The following is a 22,470-nucleotide window of genomic DNA, read 5'->3' on the forward strand; positions in this document are numbered from 1 at the left end:
ATAATTATACTACCCAGCAAATACAACGGCTTAAGAGAGGTTAAGAGAGAGAAATTTAATTCATTTTGGAAATCAGAAAAACTTCCTTGGGGAGACATGAGTAATGTACTTGACAACAGTGATAAAATTTCACTAGACTGGAGTGAATAAGACTCCAGTGGGTTTATGTATGACCAAAGGCACAGAAATAGGGTGCTACCAGATGTGTTTAAAATCACTCAGTTTTTCAGAGGGCAATGGCATGATGTCACTGAGGGTAAAGCTGAAGCTTATGTATTTGATATCTGAGGCAATGGGAAGGAGGGTTGATGTTGTTGGCCTATGTTTGAAGAAGACAATGGTACCTAGAATGGACTAGACTGAGGAGGCAGGTCACAGTGGTCCAGGAGTTAGTCTTAAGGAGAACCTGAATGCAAACTTTGGCAGTAGGACTCTCCTGAAGAGAACCAATGGCATTGATTAAAGGAATGTCTGGGCGTAACAGCTTTCAAACCTGGGGACCAGGAGAATAACAGGGGTAGTGAGGTCAGAAGGAGAGGCTGGAATGGGAAGGAAGGTAACCATCTTGAAGAAAAGCAAAAAAGGGAGATGGGAGGGAGAGGGGGAGAGCAAAATTTGAGGAAGTGAGAGTTGGAAGAAAACAAGGGAAAACAGATATTTATCAAATAATCCCAGTTATTTAAATATAAACCCTGGAAAATTGCTATGAAGGAGAAGTACAAATGGCTGTGATAGAGTGTGACAAGAGAACTCATCTAGTCTCAGTCATAATGTCAAAGGCATCAGTGAAGAAATGAGCTGAAAGATGAAGAGAAAATAAGTGAGCGCTGCTGGGAGAAGGCTGGAGGGAAGCACAGAACAGTGTCAAGAGCCCTGAGGAAGGGGTTGGCAGGAGGTGGGGCATGGCCGAACACGCACCAGCTGTTGCAGGAGCCAAAAGGATTCCACAGTAGTGGGGAGGTGTTCCTTTTTTCTATCCTGGGGTAAGTTAAAAAGACAGGTTGTGGGTGTCAATGGTAGGGAGCAGCTGGTGCATGCAAAAGAAAATTGAAGATTTCAGAAATTGTCTTGCTTTATGCCAGGTTAATAGTATAAGCCAGTTAATAGTATAAACAGTAAAGACTGTTTTTTTCTTTCCTTATTTTTTTTAAACCAAAGAGTCTGAAATGTATATTTCCTGGGGACTAATATTCAGACCTGCAGTTTTCAGTAGGTGTGCCTTGTTTTAGGGAGCAAATGTATTTCTGAAGAATTGTGGCTAATTCACATTTTGGTAAATTGACTAATTTTAAACACAGCAGGGAGTATGCTTTTTAAAGGAAACCTATGGTGCATCCTTTCATAAAGTACAGAATCTTTTTGGAAAACAAACGTGTTTTGTAAATCTCTCCTTTAGTAGATGGGGTGAGGGTATAACTATGCTAAGAAACACTTGTGTTTATATATACTTAGGATTTGACAATAAGCAAATAAGGTCTTTTGAAAACAAGGGCAACTTCTCTTCAAATTCTTTGGCCTGTAAATACTTTAGTAGGAAGGCCCACCCTCTCTGTCATTGTTTTTATTTCTTGAAAATTTGTTGCTATAATCAATCTCTGGTTTATTAAAAGATTTTTTATTGAAGTATAGTTGAATTACAATGTTGTGTTGATTACTGCTGTACTGCAAAGTGACTCAGTTACACACACACACACACACACATATTCCTTTTGGTTTCATTTTAATTAGGTATCACAACTTGTTGACACTTCTAGGGAAGTATTTTCAGAAGAATGGTGCAGGTGTCTATATTTTTCAAGATATATACTTTTCTTTCTTCATGTTCTTCTTGAGTCACTGCTCATAAAAGAAATGATGTGTCTATGGAAAGAGCCAGCATTGATCTTCCTGATTACTTATTCTCAGAGAGTTGATGTAATGGTGTTACCACAATGTGTTTCTGATGTTGTGGGATTGTGTTGTTGGGGATTCCAGGGTGACACTTTGTAGAATTACCCTGGGGATTGGCTATGCTGTTATTTTCTTCCTTTAGTGTTGGCCTCTAGGTTTACTTGATGTAGAATTAATCTAAAGAAGAGAAAACATTTCCAATTGCTTGCCATCCTCTTGAGAATCACAGATTTCTAAGATCGTATGTCTAGTCTAGGGTTTGATATGACAGATATTTATGTTTGATACAGAATAAAATACAAAATATACTTAACCTTTATTCAGTCTGCATTATAAATATATTTTACATGCTTTCAGCCATGGTAAATTATACTAATAACCTGTTATTGTAAAAATGTTGAGTATTTTCTGTCTCTTTGAATGATTATTTATTTGCTAAAAGTATAGGATTTATTTTAACACTCTTGACAGAAGAAAAAAAATACCTTTTAGTGAAGTGTTACTTTTCAAGTATTTTTTTTTTATATCTGTCCAAAATATAGCTATAGAGATGACACAGGAAAAATGTCTAAATAGTATAAATGATCTGGAATTGCCCCTACCCCTGTTTGATTGTAGAAAGAATATATACACTATAATATTTACTTCTAGTTACACTAATACATTGATTTCATTATCTGTAAGTGGTTTTTCATTAAAGAAGAACAAATGAAATGTTCTATGCATTTCTGGAAAGAAAAATACCCCTTCAATTTCTTCTCCATCCGTACCCATATTAGAATACATTTTCCCTGGAAACAATAGAGTAAAACACTAGCTTAAAGCTTCTGGGACATTCTAATTGATTCTTGACCTGGATGTGAAAGCTCTGAAGAATTAACATGAGAAGTTGCATTTATATTTCAGTTTAACATGCTGGCAAACTTGTACAAGCCTCTGCTCATCACCCAGTGTTCTAGATATAAGTATTTAGAATAATCTTTGATTTTTTTTTCTTATAGGAGGTTGAATATTGTACAGTTATTTAATTTTAATATTAAAAAATCACACCATTTATTCCTACTATTAGGAAGCCAGGATCTGAATTACTACATCTCTCTGAATCTACTTTTTAATAAATTATTTTTAATTGGAGGATAATTGCTTTACAGTGTTGTGTTGGTTTCTGCCATACATCAACATGAATCAGCCATAGGTATACACATGTCCCTGCTGTTGAAGCTGAACCTCCAGTACAGATGCTTAGATAGCATCACTGACTCAATGGACATGAATCTGAGCAAACTCCAGGAGACAATGTAGGACAGGGAAGCCCAACGTGCTACAGTCCATGGGGTTGCAAAAAGTTGGACAGGACTTAGGACTGAACAACAACAACATACACATGTCACCTCCCTCAGCAACCTCCCTCTCACCTCCCACGCTATCCCACCCCACTATGTTGTCACAGAGCACTAGGCTGAGTTCCCGGTGCTATACTGGAACTTCCCCTTAGCGATTTGTTTCACACATGGTAATGTATATATTTCAGTGCTGCTCTCTGAGTCTCTTTTTAATTTAAACCCATTCCTTTCCAGCCTTCCCTGTTTTGTGTTGCCAGATTCCTATTTCTAAACAGCAATTTGTTGATTCTTTTCTCAAGAACTCACATTTGGTGTCCAGTGGCTATGGACTGTGGAGTACTCATTTCAATCCAGCTTTCACAGTTTCTGTGACCTCATTAAAAAAAAAAGTTTGTTTATTTAGGTATTTGGTTTCACTGGGCCTGTTAGTTGTGGCATGCAGGGTCTAGTTCCCTGACCAGGGATTGAACCCGGGCCCCCTGCATTGGGAGCTCGGTAGCCATTGGACTTCCAGGGAAATCCTGATCTCACTTTGTTTTGAAATTCCAAATGATCTCCATTTATTCAATAAAGAATCCCTCGACCAGTTGGAAAGTCTTGTTGGTCCACTAGTGCTCTCTGCCCATATAGCTTTCATGCATTTCTGAGTTCTTATCTTTGCCTATTCTGTCCTTTTACTTTTCCCATAATGCTGACCACTTGTGTCCATCTACTTTCGCCTCCCAGTGATCACACACCTCCCACTGGCTGTGCTTGAGTGACTCTCCCCATGATAAGATCGTGATGTTGGTATCTTAGCTGTGTTATATCAAATGCTGTTGGATTGTATCAGAGTATATTTAAAAACCGGAGCAGTTATCCTCAAATCCAAATAGAAAAATGAATGAAAGGGAAACCGAGTATAAGAGCTTAAGTAAAACTGAAGAAAGACAGTTTTTAGAGAGGTGGTTTCTTTAGAAATAAGGGGATGGAAGCCAACTTTTCCCATATGTTAGGGCTGATTAAGGGCTATGGTTCCCTGTTATGAAGGAGTCCCAGGAAAAGCTCACCTGAGGGTGGCAACAGAGAGGCGTAAGACATCTTTGAGCATTCATATTGGTCTTCAGTGATTCACCTTCCTGTAGTATATCCCTCCTCCCCATATTTCAGTTCTCCCAGAGAGAACTGAAATATGCATATGTATCTAGAGCTGCTGGCTGGATTATACAAGGGGGAGCAGAGTGAGGCAGTGTGTTGGGGGTGGGGGTGGTCATTGCATCTAAACTTTGATTCCAACTTTTTGCATCCAGAAGCTTCATCCAACAAAATATCCTGAGCAGACAATTTTCCATCTACAAACTCACACTATCCAAACTTACAAGAGACAGGTGTGCAAATCACAATGTCAGCTTGTTCATCGACAGTGATGGGTATTCCTTTCCAGGGAATCTGAAGGAGGAACTGGGGATTGCCTCATGAGCATGCTATCAGGACAAAGGGCAGTAGGTCATTTAAGGAGTACTCCCCTTTGCCTAGAGAAAAGTCTGTGAACTCTCCTACTCTACGAAAGAGAAGTGAATAATATTAACATGAAGAGATGAACTGAAACACGTGCTCCCTCCCCTACAAGAATCAGTGAAAAGCAGTCTGGCTTATAGAAGGCTGAATGATGAAATTTAGTGAAGTGGTCAATTTCAGTTCAGTTCAGTTCAATCGCTCAGTCGTGTCTGACTCTTTGCCGCCCTATGGACTGCAGCATGCCAGGCTACCCTGTCCATCACCAACTCCCTGAGCTTGCTCGAACTCATGTCCATCGAGTTGGTGATGCCATCCAAACATCTCATCCTCTGTCGTCCCCTTCTCCTCCTGCCTTCAATCTTTCCCAGCATCAGGGTCTTTTCCAAGGAGTCAGTTCTTCACATCAGGTGGCCAAAGTATTGGAGTTTCAGCTTCAGCATCAGTCCTTCCAGTGAATATTCAGGACTGATTTTCTTTAGGATTGACTGGTTGGATCTCCTTACAGTCCAAGGAACTCTCAAGAGTCCTCTCCAACCCCACAGTTCAAAAGCATCAATTCTTCAGTGCTCAGCATTCTTTATAGTTCAACTCTCACATCCACGTATAACTACTGGAAAAACAATAGCTTTGACTAGACAGGCTTTTGTCAGTAAAGTAATGTATCTGCTTTTCAGTATGCTGTCTAGGTTGGTCATAGCTCTTCTTCCAAGGAGCAAGCATCTTTTAATTTCATGGCTACAGTCACCATCTGCAGTGATTTTGGAGCCCTAAAAAAGTCTGTCATCATTTCCATTGTTTCCCAATCTGTTTACCATGAAGTGATGGTACCAGATGCCATAAGCTTCATTTTTTGAATGTTGAGTTTTAAGCCAACTTTTTCACTCTCCTCTTTCACTTTCATCAAGAAGTTCTTTAGTTCTTCTTCACTTTCTGCCATAAGGGTGGTGTCATGTGTGTATCTGAGGTTATTAATATTTCTCCTGGCAATCTTGATTCCAGCTTATGCTTCATCCAGGCCAGAATTTCACATGATGTACTCTGCATATAAGTTAAATAAGCAGGGTGACAATATACGGCCTTGATGTACTCCTTTCCCAATTTCCCAAAGTGGTCAAGAGGAGTTAATAATAATGCCCTGCTGCTACTGCTAAGTTGCTTCAGTCGTGTCCGACTCTGTGCGACTCCGTAGACAGCAGCCCACCAGGCTCCCCCGTCCCTGGGATTCTCCAGGCAAGAACACTGGAGTGGGTTGCATTTCCTTCTCCAGTACATCAACGTGAAAGGTGAAAGTGAAGTTGCTCAGTCGTGTCCAGCTCCTAGCAACCCCATGAACTGCAGCTCACCGGGCCCCTCCATCCATGGGATTTTCCAGGCAAGAGTACTGGAGCGGGGTGCCATTGCCTTCTCCAATAATAAAGCCCTAAAGTATTACTTTTCAAAGAATGAAGTACAGCTTATGATGTAGAAGTAATTGGAATTTCCAGTGGAAACATGTTTTTTTTTTTCTAGTGGAAATTACGTTTTTAAAATAATTGTTTTGTGGTGTTAAAAAGGTTTTGATTTTAGATCCTCTGGGAGAAGCAGCTGCAGTTTCTCCTTTCAGAGGAGACCAAGCTAGATCTTCCCTACTTTCTGTTGAGTTTAGCTAACTCAATAAGGCAACAAAAGCTGCTGACATTCAAAACCTGAAGAAGGCAGAGGAGGACACTCACCCAGAGAGCAGTGGTGGGTCCTGAGGGAAGGAGGGGTGGGATGAACACTTCTGGTGATAGCATTGGGAGAGATGGGTGAGAGGCTGTAGGATGTAAAGAAGTAAGAGGAGGGGTAGAGGATGAGGATGGCAGAAGTACAGTCTCTTTGAATGATTTAGAGAGCATCTGTGTGGGATGGGGAAGCTGAGTCCTGGAGGTCTGCCCTGATTGGTAATAAGAGGAGAGAGTTGCTAATGCTTCCCTGGTGGCTCAGATGCTAAGGAGTCTGCTTGCAATGTGGGAGACATGGTTTCATTCCCTGGGTTGGTAAAGATCCCCTGGAGAAGAAAATGGCAACCCACTTCAGTATTCTGGCTTGGAAAATCCCATTGACAAAGGAGTCTGGCAGGCTACAGTCCATGGCGTTGCAAAGAGTTGGACATGACTGAGGGACTTGATTTTCACTTTCCCCCTTTCTCCCTACAACTGTAGCCATCCCTCCCTCAACCCAGGGACCTTCATATGACTTCAGAGTGGTCACTGAAATTCTTTCTTATAGGAACATTTTAATCTTTCATTCAAGTCTAGACCATGTTTGCTATAGGGAAAATTTGATAAGACTGTACCTAAACAGAAGATCTTTCTCACCTAGAAGCTCCTATGCAAAATGACTTAAATAAAAAGGGAGTGTATTGACTTATATAATATAAATATCCACTGGCATCAAGTGTGACCTGAGGGGAACCAAATCTCTCATGAGGACCCAGGATCTTGTCCCTTGTTTGGCTCTTCTTCCCTCTGTATTGCCTGAACAAGTGGCCTCTCAGGGGTCCAAGTTCGCGTTCACCCTGTTTCAAGTCCAGTGGAAAATATGTGCTACTTCCTGATAGCCACAAGGCAGATTCTGGGGTCTGTCTATGGCACCATGCCTGCTCACCACATATGTGTGTGCTCTCAGTTCCTTCAGTCCTGCACAGCTCTTTGTGATCCTATGGTCTGTCCATGGGATACTCCAGGCAAGAATACTGGAGTGGGTTGCCATGACCTTCTTCAGAGGATCTTCCCGACCCAGGGATTGAACGCACATCTGCCTCCATTTCCTGCATTGCAGCAGATTCTTTACCCACAGAGCCACCCCAGAAGCCGCACCCAGTCACCATGCTTACCCCTAAATAATCACACATTAGGCTTTTGAATTGAACTTGGTTTCAGTTCAGTTCAGTCGCTCAGTCATGTCCGACTCTTTGCGACCCCATGAATCGCAGCACACCAGGCCTCCCTGTCCATCACCATCTCCCGGAGTTCACTCAGACTCACGTCCATCAAGTCAGTGATGCCACCCAGCCATCTCATCCTGGGTCGTCCCCTTCTCATCCTGCTCCCAATCCCTCCCAGCATCAAAGTCTTTTCCAGTGAGTCAACTCTTCGCATGAGGTGGCCAAAGTACTGGAATTTTAGCTTTAGCATCATTCCTTCCAAAGAAATCCCAGGGCTGATCTCCTTCAGAATGGACTGGTTGGATCTCCTTGCAGTCCAAGGGACTCTCAAGAGTCTTCTCCAACACCACAGTTCAAAAGCATCAATTTTTCGGTGCTCGCCTTCTTCACAGTCCAACTCTCATATCCACACATGACCACAGGAAAAACCATAGCCTTGACTAGGTGGACCTTAGTCTGCAAAGTAATGTCTCTGCTTTTGAATATGCTGTCTAGGTTGGTCATAACTTTTCTTCCAAGGAGTAAGGGTCTTTTAATTTCATGGCTGCAGTCACCATCTGCAGTGATTTTGGAGCCCCCCAAAATAAAGTCTGACACTGTTTCCCCATCTATTTGCCATGAAGTGATGGGACCGGATGCCATGATCTTCGTTTTCTGAATGTTGAGCTTTAAGCCAACTTTTTCACTCTCCTCTTTCACTTTCATCAAGAGGCTTTTTAGCTCCTCTTTCTGCCATAAAGGTGGTGTCATCTGCATATCTGAGGTTATTGATATTTCTCCTGGCAATCTTGATTCCAGCTTGTGCTTCTTCCAGTCCAGCATTTTTCATGATGTACTCTGCATAGAAGTTAAATAAGCAGGGTGACAATATACAGCCTTGACGTATTCCTTTTCCTATTTGGAACCAGTCTGTTGTTCCATGTCCAGTTCTAACTGTTGCTTCCCGACCTGCATACAGATTTCTCAAGAGGCAGGTCAGGTGGTCTGGTATTCCCTTCTCTTTCAGAATTTTCCACAGTTTATTATGATCCACACAGTCAAAGGCTTTGGCATAGTCAAGAAAGCAGAAATAGATGTTTTTCTGGAACTCTCTTGCTTTTTCCATGATCCAGCAGATGTTGGCAATTTGATCTCTGGTTCCTCTGCCTTTTCTAAAACCAGCTTGAACATCAGGGAGTTCACGGTTCATGTATTGCTGAAGCCTGGCTTGGAGAATTTTGAGCATTACTTTACTAGCGTGTGAGATGAGTGCACTTGTGTGGTAGTTTGAGCATTCTTTGGCATTGCCTTTCTTTGGGATTGGAATGAAAACGGACCTCTTCCAGTCCTGTGGCCACTGCTGAGTTTTCCAAATTTGCTGGCATATTGAATGCAGCACTTTCACAGCATCCTTTTTCAGGATTGGAAACAGCTCAACTGGAATTCCATCACTTCCACTAGCTTTGTTTGTAGTGATGCTTTCTAAGGCCCACTTGACTTCACATTCCAGGATGTCTGGCTCTAGATGGGTGATCACACCATCGTGATTATCCAGGTCGTGAAGATCCTTTTTGTACAGTTTTTCTGTGTATTCTTGCCATCTCTTCTTAATATCTTCTGTTTCTGTTAGGTCCATACCATTTCTGTCCTTTATTGAGCCCATCTTTGCATGAAATGTTCCCTTGGTATCTCTAATTTTCTTGAAGAGATCTCTAGTCTTTCCCATTCTGTTGTTTTCCTCTATTTGCATTGATCGGTGAAGAAGGCTTTCTTATCTCTTCTTTCTATTCTTTGGAGCTCTGCATTCAGATGCTTATATCTTTCCTTTTCTCCTTGGCTTTCGCTTCTCTTCTTTTCACAGGACTTGGTTTACTGTGAGTAAACAAATGGGCTGAGTGTGGGCTCCCCCAAGGAAAGGTCATATAAAGAGTGGATGCAGGACAGGAAGAAACATCAGGCCCACTGCACTGCTCACCAGAGACATGGGTGCTTAGCAGCCTCAGCCTCAGTGTGGATTACATGGCACAAGGCTCTTGTAGTTGCAGAATAGACAGAATTAGAGAGTCAGTGAAGTCTGGCTCCCAAGTTTCCTCCACCCCACAAGTTTATGGAAACAAATTCTTTGGGGAGGGAAAAAGTTTATGTAGTGACTTTAATTATTAGTTGAGCAACTACTTTGTGCCAGGTATTATGTTAGTGTTTTATATTATCTAACAATTCTTTTAATAGTATTATGTTTTAGTACTCAGTTTAGAGATAAGAAAATTAAAGATGAAACTAAAATGATCTAAGGTAATCAGATTGGTTATATTCTTTGCAGCCAAAAATGGAGAAGCTGTATACAGTCAGCAAAAACAAGACCAGGAGCTGACTGTGGCTCAGATCATGAACTCCTTATTACCAAATTCAGACTTAAACTGAAGAAAGTAGGGAAAACCACTAGACCATTCAGGTATGACCTAAATCAAATCCCTTATGATTATACAGTGGAAGTGACAAATAGATTCAAGGGATTAGATCTGATAGAGTGTCTGAAGAACTGTGGACAGAGGTTTGTGACATTGTACAGGAGGCAGTGATCAAGAAAAAGAAATGCAAAAAGGCAAAATGGTTGTCTGAGGAGGCCTTACAAAGAGCTGAGGAAAGAAAAGATGAGAAAGGCAAAGGAAAAAAGAAACGACACACTCATTTGAATGCAAAGTTCTAAAGAATAGCAAGGAGAGATAAGAAAGCTTTCCTCAGCAATCACTGTAAAGAAATAGAGGAGACTACACTGTTGGTGGGAATGCAAACTAGTACAGCCACTATGGAGAACAGTGTGGAGATTCCTTAAAAACTGCAAATAGAACTACCTTATGACCCAGCAATCCCACTTCTGGGCATACACACCGAGGAAACCAGAATTGAAAGAGACACATGTACCCCAATGTTCATCGCAGCACTGTTTATAATAGCCAGGACATGGAAACAACCTAGATGTCCATCAGCAGATGAATGGATAAGAAAGCTGTGGTACATATACACAATGGAGTATTACTCAGCTGTTAAAAAGAATTCATTTGAATCAGTTCTGATGAGATGGATGAAACTGGAGCCGATTATACAGAGTGAAGTAAGCCAGAAAGAAAAACACCAATACAGTATACTAACACATATATATGGAATTTAGGAAGATGGCAATGACGACCCTGTATGCAAGACAGGGAAAGAGACACAGATGTGTATAACGGACTTTTGGACTCAGAGGGAGAGGGAGAGGGTGGGATGATTTGGGAGAATGACATTCTAACATGTATACTATCATGTGAATTGAATCGCCAGTCTATGTCTGACGCAGGATGCAGCATGCTTGGGGCTGGTGCATGGGGATGACCAGAAAGATGTTATGGGGGAGGGAGGTGGAGGGGGTTCATGTTTGGGAATGCATGTAAGAATTAAAGATTTTAAAATTTAAAAAATAAAAACTAAAAAAATAAATTAAAAAAAAAGAAATAGAGGAAAACAATAGAATGGAAAGGACTAGAAATCTCTTCAGGGAAATTAGACATACCAAGGGAACATTTCATGCAAAGATGGGCTAAATAAAGGACAGAAATGGTATGGACCTAATAGAAGCAGAGGATATTGAGAAGAGGTGGCAAGAATATATGGAAGACATATAAAAAAAAAAGATCTTCATGACCCAGATAACTATGATGGTGTGATCACTCACCTAGAGCCAGACATTCTGGAATGTGAAGTCAAGTGGGCCTTAGGAAGCATCACTACAAACAAAGCTAGTGGAGGTGATGGAATTCCAGTTGAGCTATTTCAAATCCTAAAAGATGATGCTGTGAAAGTGCTGCACTCAATATGGCAGCAAATTTGGAAAACTCAGCAGTGGCCACAGGACTGGAAAAGGTCAGTTTTCATTCCAATCCTGAAGAAAGGCAACGCCAAAGAATGCTCAAACTACCGCACAATTGCACTCTTCTCATATGCTAGTAAAGTGATGCTCGAAATTCTCCAAGCCAGGTTTCAACAATACATGAACTGTGAACTTCCAGATGTTCATGCTGGATTTAGAAAAGGCAGAGGAAGCAGAGATCATATTGCCAACATCCACTGGATCATCGAAAAAGCAAGAGAGTTCCAGAAAAACATCTATTTCTGCTTCATTGACTACGCCAAAGCCTTTGACTGTGTGGATCACAATACACTGTGGAAAATTCTGAAAGAGATGGGAATACCAGACCACCTGACCTGCCTCCTGAGAAATCTTTATATAGGTCAAGAAGCAACAGTTAGAATTGGAAATGGAATAACAAACTGGTTCCAAATCAGGAAAAAAGTACATCAAGGCTGTATATTGGAACCCTACTTATTTAACTTACATGCAGAGTACATCATGAGATGTGCTGAGCTTGTTGAAGTACAAGCTGGAATCAAGATTCCTGGGAGAAATATCAATAACCTCAGATATGCAAATGACACCACCCTTATGGCAGAAAGTGAAGAAGAACTAAAGAGCCTGTTGATGAAAGTGAAAGAGGAGAGTGAAAAAGTTGGCTTAAAACTCAACATTCAGAAAATTAAGATCATGACATCTCGTTCCATCACTTCACAGTAAATAGATGGGGAAATAGTGGAAACAGTGACAGACTTTATTTTGGGGGCCTCCAAAATCACTGCAGATGGTGACTGCAGCCATGAAATTAAAAGACTCTTGCTTCTTGGAAGAAAAATTATGACCAACTTAGAAAGCATATTGAAAAACAGAGACATTACTTTACTGACAAACGTTCCTATAGTCAAAGCTATGGTTTTTCCAGTAGTCATATATGGATGTGAAAGTTGGACTAGGAAAGCTGAGTGCTGAAGCATTGATCGTTTTGAACTGTGATGTTGGAGATGACTCTTGAGAGTCCTTTGGACTGCATGGAGATCCAACCAGTTCATCCTAAAGAAGATCAGTCCTGGGTGTTCACTGGAAGGACTGATGTTGAAGCTGAAGCTCCAATACTTTGGAAACCTGATATGAAGAACTTACTCATTAGAGAAGACCCTGATGCTGGGAAAGATTGAAGGCAGGAAGGGAAGGGGATGACAGGGGATGAGATGGTTGAATGGCATCACCAACTCCATGAACATTAGTTTGAATAAGCCCTAGGAGTTGCTGATGGACAGGGAAGCCTGTCATGCTGCAGTCTATGGGGTGGCAAAGAGTTGACATGACTGAGTGACTGAACTGAACTGAACTGGGTACAACTGGGAAATGCCTTTATTTTTCTACAGCATACTATACAGTAATCTTTATTTATTTAATTGTGTGCTGTCTGTGTCTTTCACTAGATTTATGCTCCACGAAGGCAAGGATCTTGTCTATCTTCTTCACCATTGCATTCCTAGTGCCTCAAGCAGTGGCTGGAAAATAATAGGTGCTTAATAAATGTTTCTAAATAGTGGTTTCTATCCAAAAACCTCAGAAAATAAGTGAAAATCAAATACATTAGACCTTTGTAGTTTTTATTGCTTATTTCCCAGTTTCAAAACATTCTTGAGCTTTACATTTTCTCTGACCGTTATCCCAACTCTACTAAGCCAAGCAAACTTGCACACCTGTTACTGAACATACATATGTCTCTGTGCCTGTCCATGACTCACTTGGAAATGTCTATCCTCAATGATCTGACTGTACCCTGATTAAGAAGCACACTTTGATAAATCTCTTAATATTAAAATAAGATTCTATTTCTTAAGGCGGTCCTGAGATGGTGGGAATAGGACAGGGAGACCACTTTCTCCCCCACAAACTCATCAAAAGAACATTTAAACACTGAGTAAATTCCACAAAACAACGTCTGAATGCTGGCAGAGGACATCAGGCACCCAGAAAAGCAGCCCATTGTCTTCAAAAAGAGATAGGGAAAAATATAAAAGACAAAAAAAAAAAAAGAGACAAAAGAGGTAGGGATGGAGCACTGGCCCGGGAAGGGAGTCTTAAAAAGAAAGAAGTTTCCAAACACCAGGAAACAGTCTCACTGCCGAGTCTGTGGTGAGCCTTGGAAGCACAGAGGGCAACATAACAGGGAGGAAAAATAAATACATAATTAAAACTCACAGATTACAAGCCCAACGGTAATTCCCCCAGAGGAGAAGCAGTGCAGATGCCTGCACCCGCCACTAGCAAGCAGGGGCTGGGCAGGGAGGAGCGGGCTGCGTTGCTTAGAGTAAGAACTGAGCCTGAATGCCCTTGAGGGCAATCTGAGTGAACTGAACTAGTACTTGGGCTAGCAAACCAGACTGTGGGATAGCTACCACGCAAAAAGTCCTAACCTAAGACACCGCCAGGCCTGTGCACAGAACTAGGGACTGAACAGAACTAGCCAGCTGCAGACCATCCCCCTCTGGCGACAGGCAGCCAGAGCCAGAAGGGGACGATTGTAGCCCCAGAGAGACATTATCTACCAAACTGCAAGTAGGCTTCTTTGCTAACTAAGACTTCTTGGGGTTCTGGACGGTCTACATCCGCCTGAGAAGGTGCACCGGTTGTACACCCAGAAAACCTAGCGGCAGGGACGGGGGAGGCAATAAGTCACAGCTACCATGCTCACCAAACACCTCATTACCTGAGCTGCTCAGACCTGGGAAGGGCACAAAATGCAGGCCCAACTGAGTCTGCACCTCTGAGGGCTACTGGAGCACCTGAACCTGAGTGGCTTAGACCTGGGAAGTGCCTGCAGCCCAGGGCCAGCCTCGGATGGCTCCTGGTGGAGCAACCTAGAGCCTGAGCAGTGTGGGCAGGGAGGGCACACACGCCATGAGCAGGGACAGGCCCAGTGTGGCTGAGACACTGCGAGCACATGCCAGTGTTATTTGTTTGCAGCATCCCTCCCTCCCCACAGTGCGACTGAACAAGTGAGCCTAAAAAAAGTGTCCACCACTGCCCCCCTTGTGTTAGGGCAGAAGTCAGACACTGAAGAGACCAGCAAACAGAAGAAGCTAAAACAGAGGGAACTGCCTTGGAAGTGACAGGTGCAATAGATTAAAACCCTGTCGTTAGTACTGACTACATAGGAAGGGGCCTATAGATCTTGAGAAATATAATCCAGACCAAGGAACTATCTGAAAATGAACTGACCCCACAATACCCACAACAACACCAAAGTCCTAGATATATTTTTACTATTATTATGGTCATTCTTTTTTTTTAATTAAAAATTTAAGTCCTCTATTACTCCTTTAATTTTCATTTTTATAACCTACTATTACTTTACAAAAAAAAAGACCCTTTTTTAAAAAGCAAACTTATATAATTATTTTTGTGACTTTTTTTCTTCTTTTCTTTAATATTGTATTTTTGAAAATCCAACCTCTACTGTAGATTTCTAATCTTTGCTTTCTGGTATTTGTTATCAATTTTGTACCTTTAAGAACCAAATCTTCAGTACCCATTTTTACTTGGGAGGGAAATTACTGGCTTGACTGCTCTCTCCCCCTTTGGACTCTCTTTTTTTCTCCACCAGGTCACCTCTGTCTCCTCCTTCCCCCTTCTCCTCTACCCAACTCTGTGAATCTCTGTGTGCTCCAGATGGTGGAGAACGCTCAGGGAACTGATTACTGGCTGGGTCTGTCTCGCTCCTTTTGATTCCCCCTTTATCCTCCTGGCCACCTCTGTCTCCTTCCTCCCTCTTCTCTTCTCTGTATAACTCCGTGAACATCTCTGAGTGGTCCAGACTGTTGAGCACACATAAGGAAGTGCTTACTGGCTAGCTTGCTCTCTCCTCTTTTGATTCCACCTCATCTCATTCGGGTCACTTCTAACTCCCTTCTCTCTCTTCTCTTCTCCACCCAACTCTGTGAACCTACTGGGTGTCCCTCACTGTGGAGAAACTTTTCATCTTTAACCTAGCTGTCTTATCAATGGTGCTGTATAGAAGAAGTCTTGAGACTACTGTAAAAATAAGACTGAAAACAAGAAGCAGGAGGCTTAAGTCCAAATCCTGAGAACACCAGAGAACTCCTGACTCCAGGGAACATTAATCAATAGGAGCTCATCAAACGCCTCCATACCTACACTGAAACCAAACACCACCAAAGGGCCAACAAGTTCCAGAGCAAGACATACCATGCAAATTCTCCTGCAACACAGGAACACAGCCCTGAACTTCAGTATACAGGCTGCCCAAAGTTACTCCAAAACAATTGACATCTCATAACTCATTACTGAACACTTCATTGCACTCCAGAGAGAAGAAATTCAGCTCCATGCACCAGAACACTGACACAAACTTCCCTAGCCAAGAAACCTTGACAAGCCACCCACACAACCCCACCCACAGTGAGGAAATGCCATAATAAAGAGAACTCCACAAGCTGCCAGAATACAGAAAGGCCACCTCAAATGTAGCAATATAAACAAGATGAAGAGAGAGAGGAATACCCAGCAGGTAAAGGAACAGGATAAATGCCCACCAAACCAAACAAAAGAGGAATCTACCTGATAAAGAATTCCGAATAATGATGGTGAAAATGATCCAAAATCTTGAAATAAAAATGGAACCACAGATAAATAGCCTGGAGACAAGGATTGAGAAGATGCAAGAAAGGTTTAACAAGGACCTAGAAGAAATAAAAAAGAGTCAATATATAATGAATAATGCAATAAATGAGATCAAAAACACTCTGGAGGCAACAAATAGTAGAATAATAGAGGCAGAAGATAGGATTAGTGAAATAGAAGATAGAATGGTAGAAATAAATGAATCAGAGAGGAAACAAGAAAAACGAATTAAAAGAAATGAGGACAATCTCAGAGACCTCCAGGACAATATGAAACACTCCAACATTCGAATTATAGGAGTCCCAGTAGAAGAAGACAGAAAGACCATGAGAAAATGCTTGAGGAGATAATAGTTGAAAACTTCCCTAAAATGGGGAAGGAAATAATCACCCAAGTCCAAGAAACCCAGAGAGTCCCAAACAGGATAAACCCAAGACGAAACACTCCAAGACACATATTAATCAAATTAACAAAGGTCAAACACAAAGAACAAATATTAAAAGCAGCAAGGGAAAAACAACAAATAACACACAAGGGGATTCCCATAAGAATAACAGCTGATCGTTCAATAGAAACTCTTCAGGCCAGGAGGGAATGGCAAGACATACTTAAAGTGATGAAAGAAAATAACCTACAGCCCAGATCACTGTACCCAGCAAGGATCTCATTCAAATATGAAGGAGAAATCAAAAGCTGAGAGAATTCAGCACCACCAAACCAGCTCTCCAACAAATGCTAAAGGATATTTTCTAGACAGGAAACACAAAAAGGGTGTATAAACTCGAACCCCAAACAATAAAGTAAATGGCAATGGGATCATACTTATCAATAATTACCTTAAACGTAAATGGGTTGACTGTCCCAACCAAATGACAAAGACTGGCTGAATGGATACAAAAACAAGACCTCTATATGTGTTGTCTACAAGAGACCCACCTCAAAACAGGGGACACATAAAGACTGAAAATGAAGGGCTGGAAAAAGATATTCCATGCAAATAGAGACCAAAAGAATGCAGGAGTAGCAATACTCATATCCGATAAAATAGACTTTAAAACAAAGGCTGTGAAAAGAGACAAAGAAGGACACTACATAATGATCAAAGGATCAATCCAAGAAGAAGATATAACAATTATATATGCACCCAACATAGGAGCACAGCAAAATGTAAGACAAGTGCTAACAAGTATGAAAGGGGGAATTAACAATAACACAATAATAGTGGGAGAATTTAATACCCCACTCACACCTATGGATAGATCAACTAAACAGAAAATTAACAGGGACACACCTGGTCATAGCAAACACCCTCTTCCAACAACACAAAAGAAGACTCTACACATGGACATCACCAGATGGTCAACACCAAAATCAGACTGATTATATTCTATGCAACCAAAAAAGGAGAAGCTCTATACAGTCAACAAAAACAAGACCAGGAGCTGACTGTGGCTCAGATCATGAACTCCTTATTGCCAAATTCAGACTTAAATTGAAGAAAGTAAGGAAAACAACTAGACCATTCAGGTATGACCTAATTCAAATCCCTTATGATTATACAGTGGAAGTGAGAAATAGATTTAAGGGTCTAGATCTGATAGACAGAGTGCCTGATGAACTATGGACTGAAGTTCGTGACATTGTACAGGAGACAGGGATCAAGACCATCCCCATGGAAAAGAAATTCAAAAAAGCAAAATGGCTCTCTGGGGAGACCTTACAGATAGCTGTGAAAAGAAGAGAGGTGAAAAGCAAAGGAGAAAAGGAAAGATATAAGCATCTGAATGCAGAGTTCCAAAGAATAGCAAGAAGAGATAAGAAAGCCTTCCTTAGTGATCAATGCAAAGAAATAAAGGAAAACAACAGAATGGGAAAGACTAGAGATCTCTTCAAGAAAATGAGAGATACCAAGGGAACATTTCATACAAAGATGGGCTCGATAAAGGACAGAAATGGTATGGACCTAACAGAAGCAGAAGATATTAAGAAGAGATGACAAGAATACATGGAAGAACTGTACAAAAAAGATCTTCACGACCCAGATAATCATGACGATGTGATCACTAATCTAGAGCCAGACATCTTGGAAAGTGAAGTCAAGTGGGCCTTAGAAATCATCACTACAAACAAAGCTAGTGGAGGTGATGGAATTCCAGTTGAGCTCTTTCAAATCCTGAAAGATGATGCTGTGAAAGTGGTGCATTCAATATGCCAGCAAATATGGAAAACTCAGCAGTGGCCACAGGACTGTAAAAGGTCAGTTTTCATTCCAATTCCAAAGAAAGGCAATGCCAAAGAATGCTCAAACTACCACACAATTGCACTCATCTCACATGCTAGTAAAGTCATGCTCAAAATTCTCCAAGCCAGGCTTCAGCAATACATGAACCATGAACTCCCTGATGTTCAAGCTGGTTTTAGAAAAGGCAGAGGAATCAGAGATCAAATTGCCAACATCCGCTGGATCACGGAAAAAGCAAGAGAGTTCCAGAAACACATCTATTTCTGCTTTATTGACTATGCCAAAGCCTTTGACTGTGTGGATCACAATCAACTGTGGAAAATTCTGAAAGAGATGGGAATACCAGACCCTCTGACCTGCCTCTTGAGAAATCTGTATGCAGGCCAGGAAGCAACAGTTAGAAGTGGACATGGAACAACAGACTGATTCCAAATAGGAAAAGGAGTACGTCAAGGCTGTATATTGTCACCCTGCTTATTTAACTTCTATGCAGAATACATCATGAGAAATGCTGGACTGGAAGAAACACAAGCTGGAATCAAGATTGCTGGGAGAAATATCAATAACCTGAGATATGCAGATGACACCACCCTTATGGCAGAAAGTGAAGAGGAGCTAAAAGCCTCTTGATGAAAGTGAAAGAGGAGAGTGAAAGAGTTGGCTTAAAGCTCAACATTCAGAAAACGAAGATCATGGCACCCGGTCCCATCACTTCATGGCAAATAGATAGGGAAACAGTGGAAACAGTGTCAGACTATTTTTTTTGGACTCCAAAATCACTGCAGAAGGTGATTGCAGCCATGAAATGAAAAGACGCTTACTCCTTGGAAGAAAAGTTATGAGCAACCTAGATAGTATATTCAAAAGCAGAGACATTACTTCACCGACTAAGGTCCGTCTAGTCAAGGCTATGATTTTTCCTGTGGACATGTATGGATGTGAGAGTTGGACTGTGAAAAAGGCTGAGCACTGAAGAATTGATGCTTTTGAACTATGGTGTTGAAGACTCTTGAGAGTCCCTTGAACTGCAAGGAGATCCAACCAGTCCATTTTGAAGGAGATCAGCCCTGGGATTTCTTTGGAAGGAATGATGCTAAAGCTAAAATTCCAGTACTTTGGCCACGTCATGCGAAGAGTTGACTCATTGGAAAAGACTCTGATGCTGGGAGGGATTGGGGGCAGGAGGAGAAGGGGACGACCGAGGATGAGATGGCTGGATGGCATCATGGACTCGATGGACATGAGTCTGAGTGAACTCTGGGAAATGGTGATGATCAGGGAGGCTTGGCCTGCTACGATTCATGGGGTCGCAAATAGTCGGACACGACTGAGCGACTGAACTGAACTAAACTGAACAGGGAAACACAAGCTGTAAATGATACAATAGATTGATTAGACCTAATTGATATCTATAGGACATTTCACCCCAAAACAATGAATTTCACCTTTTTCTCAAGCACACTCAGAACCTTCCCCAGGATAGATCACATCCTGGGCCATCAATGTAGCCTTGGTAAATTAAAAAAACTGAAATCATTCCAAGCATCTTTTCTGACCACAGTGCAGTAAGATTAGATCTCAATTACAGGAGAAAAACTATTAAAAATTCCAACATATGGAGGCTGAACAACACGCTTCTGAATAACCAACAAATCACAGAAGAAATCAAAAAAGAAATCAAAATATGCATAGAAAAGAATGAAAATGAAAACACCACAACCCAAAACCTGTGGGACACTGTAAAAGCAGTGCAAAGGGTAAAGTTCATAGCAATCCAGGCATACCTCAAGAAACAAGAAAAAAGTCAAATAAATAACCTAACTCTACAACTAAAGCAACTAGAAAAGGAAGAAATGGAGAATCCCAGGGTTAGCAGAAGGAAAGAAATCTTAAAAATTAGGGCAGAAATAAATGCAAAAGAAACAAAAGAAACCATAGCAAAAACCAACAAAGCCAAAAGCTGGTTCTTTGAAAGGATAAATAAAATTGACAAACCATTAGCCAGACTCATCAAGAAACAAAGGGAGAAGAATAAAATCAATAAAATTAGAAATGAAAATGGAGAGATCACAACAGAGAACACAGAAATACAAAGGATCATAAGAGGCTACTATCAGCAATTATATGCCAATAAAATGGACAACGTGGAAGAAATGGACAAATTCTTAGAAAAGTACAACTTTCCAAAACTGAACTATGAAGAAATAGAAAATCTTAACGGACCCATCACAAGCATGGAAATTGAAACTATAATCAGAAATCTTCCAGCAAACAAAAGCCCAGGTCCAGATGGCTTCACAGCTGAATTCTACCAAAAATTTCGAGAAGAGCTAACACCTATCCTACTCAAACACTTCCAGAAAATTGCAGAGGAAGGTAAACTTCCAAACTCATTCTGTGAGGCCACCATCACTGTAATACCAAAACCTGACAAAGATGCCACAAAAACAAAAACTACAGACCAATATCACTGATGAACATAGATGCAAAAATCCTTAACAAAATTCTAGCAATCAGAATCCAACAATACATGAAAAAGATCATACACCATGACCAAGTGGGCTTTATCCCAGGAATGCAAGGATTCTTCAATATCCGCAAATCTATCAATGTAATTCACCACATTAACAAATTGAAAAATAAAAACCATATGATTATCTCAATAGATGCAGAGAAAGCCTTTGACAAAACTCAACATCCATTTATAATAAAAACTTTCCAAAAAGCAGGAATAGAAGGAACATACCTCAACATAATAAAAGCTATATATGACAAACCCACAGCAAACATTATCCTCAGTGCTGGAAAATTGAAAACATTTCCCCTAAAGTCAGGAACAAAACAAGGGTGCCCACTTTCACCACTACTATTCAACATAGTTTTGGAAGTTTTGGCCACAGCAACCAGAGCAGAAAAAGAAATAAAAGGAATCCAAATTGGAAAAGAAGAAGTAAAATTCTTACTGTTTGCAGATGACATGATCCTCTATATAGAAAACCCTAAAGATGCCACCAGAAAATTACTAGAGGTAATCAATGAATATAGTAAAGTTTCAGGATATTAAATCAACGCGCAGAAATCCCTTGCATTCCTATATACTAATAATGAGAAAATAGAAAGAGAAATTAAGGAAACAATTCCATTCACCATTGCAACCAAAAGAATAAAATACTTAGGAATATATCTACCTAAAGAAATGAAAGACCTATATATAGAAAACTATAAAACACTGATGAAAGAAATCAAAGAGGACACTAATAGATGGAGAAATAGACCATGTTCATGGATTGGAAGAATCAATATTGTGAAAATGAGTATACTACCCAAAGCAATTTACAGATTCAATGCAATCCCTATCAAGCTACCAATGGTATTTTTCACACAGCTAGAACAAATAATTTCACAGTTTGTATGGAAATACAAAAAACCTCGAATAGCCAAAGCAATCTTGAGAAAGAAGAATGGAACTGGAGGAATCAACCTGCCTGACTTCAGGCTCTACTACAAAGCCACAGTCATCAAGACAGTATGGTACTGGCACAAAGACAGAAATATAGATCAATGGAACAAAATAGAAAGCCCAGAGATAAATCCACACAGCTATGGACACCTTATCTTTGACAAAAGAGGCAAGAATATACAATGGATTAAAGACAATCTCTTTAACAAGTGCTGGGAAAACTGGTCAACCACTTGTAAAAGAATGAAACTAGAACACTTTTTAACACCATACACAAAAATAAACTCAAAATGGATTAAAGATCTAAACATAAGACCAGAACCTATAAAACTCCTAGAGGAGAACATAGGCAAAACACTCTCCGACATACATCACAGCAAGATCTTCTATGACCCACCTCCCAGAGAAATGGAAATAAAAGCACAAATAAACAAATGGGACCTAATTAAACTTAAAAGCTTCTGCACAACAAAGGAAACTATAAGCAAGGTGAAAAGACAGCCTTCTGAATGGGAGAAAATAATACCAAGTGAAGCAACTTACAACAACTAATCTCAAAAATATACAAGCAACTTATGCAGCTCAATTCCAGAAAAATAAACGACCCAA

Source organism: Ovis aries, chromosome 5 (genome assembly GCF_016772045.2).
Source record: "Ovis aries strain OAR_USU_Benz2616 breed Rambouillet chromosome 5, ARS-UI_Ramb_v3.0, whole genome shotgun sequence".
Taxonomy (NCBI): Eukaryota; Metazoa; Chordata; class Mammalia; order Artiodactyla; family Bovidae; genus Ovis; species Ovis aries.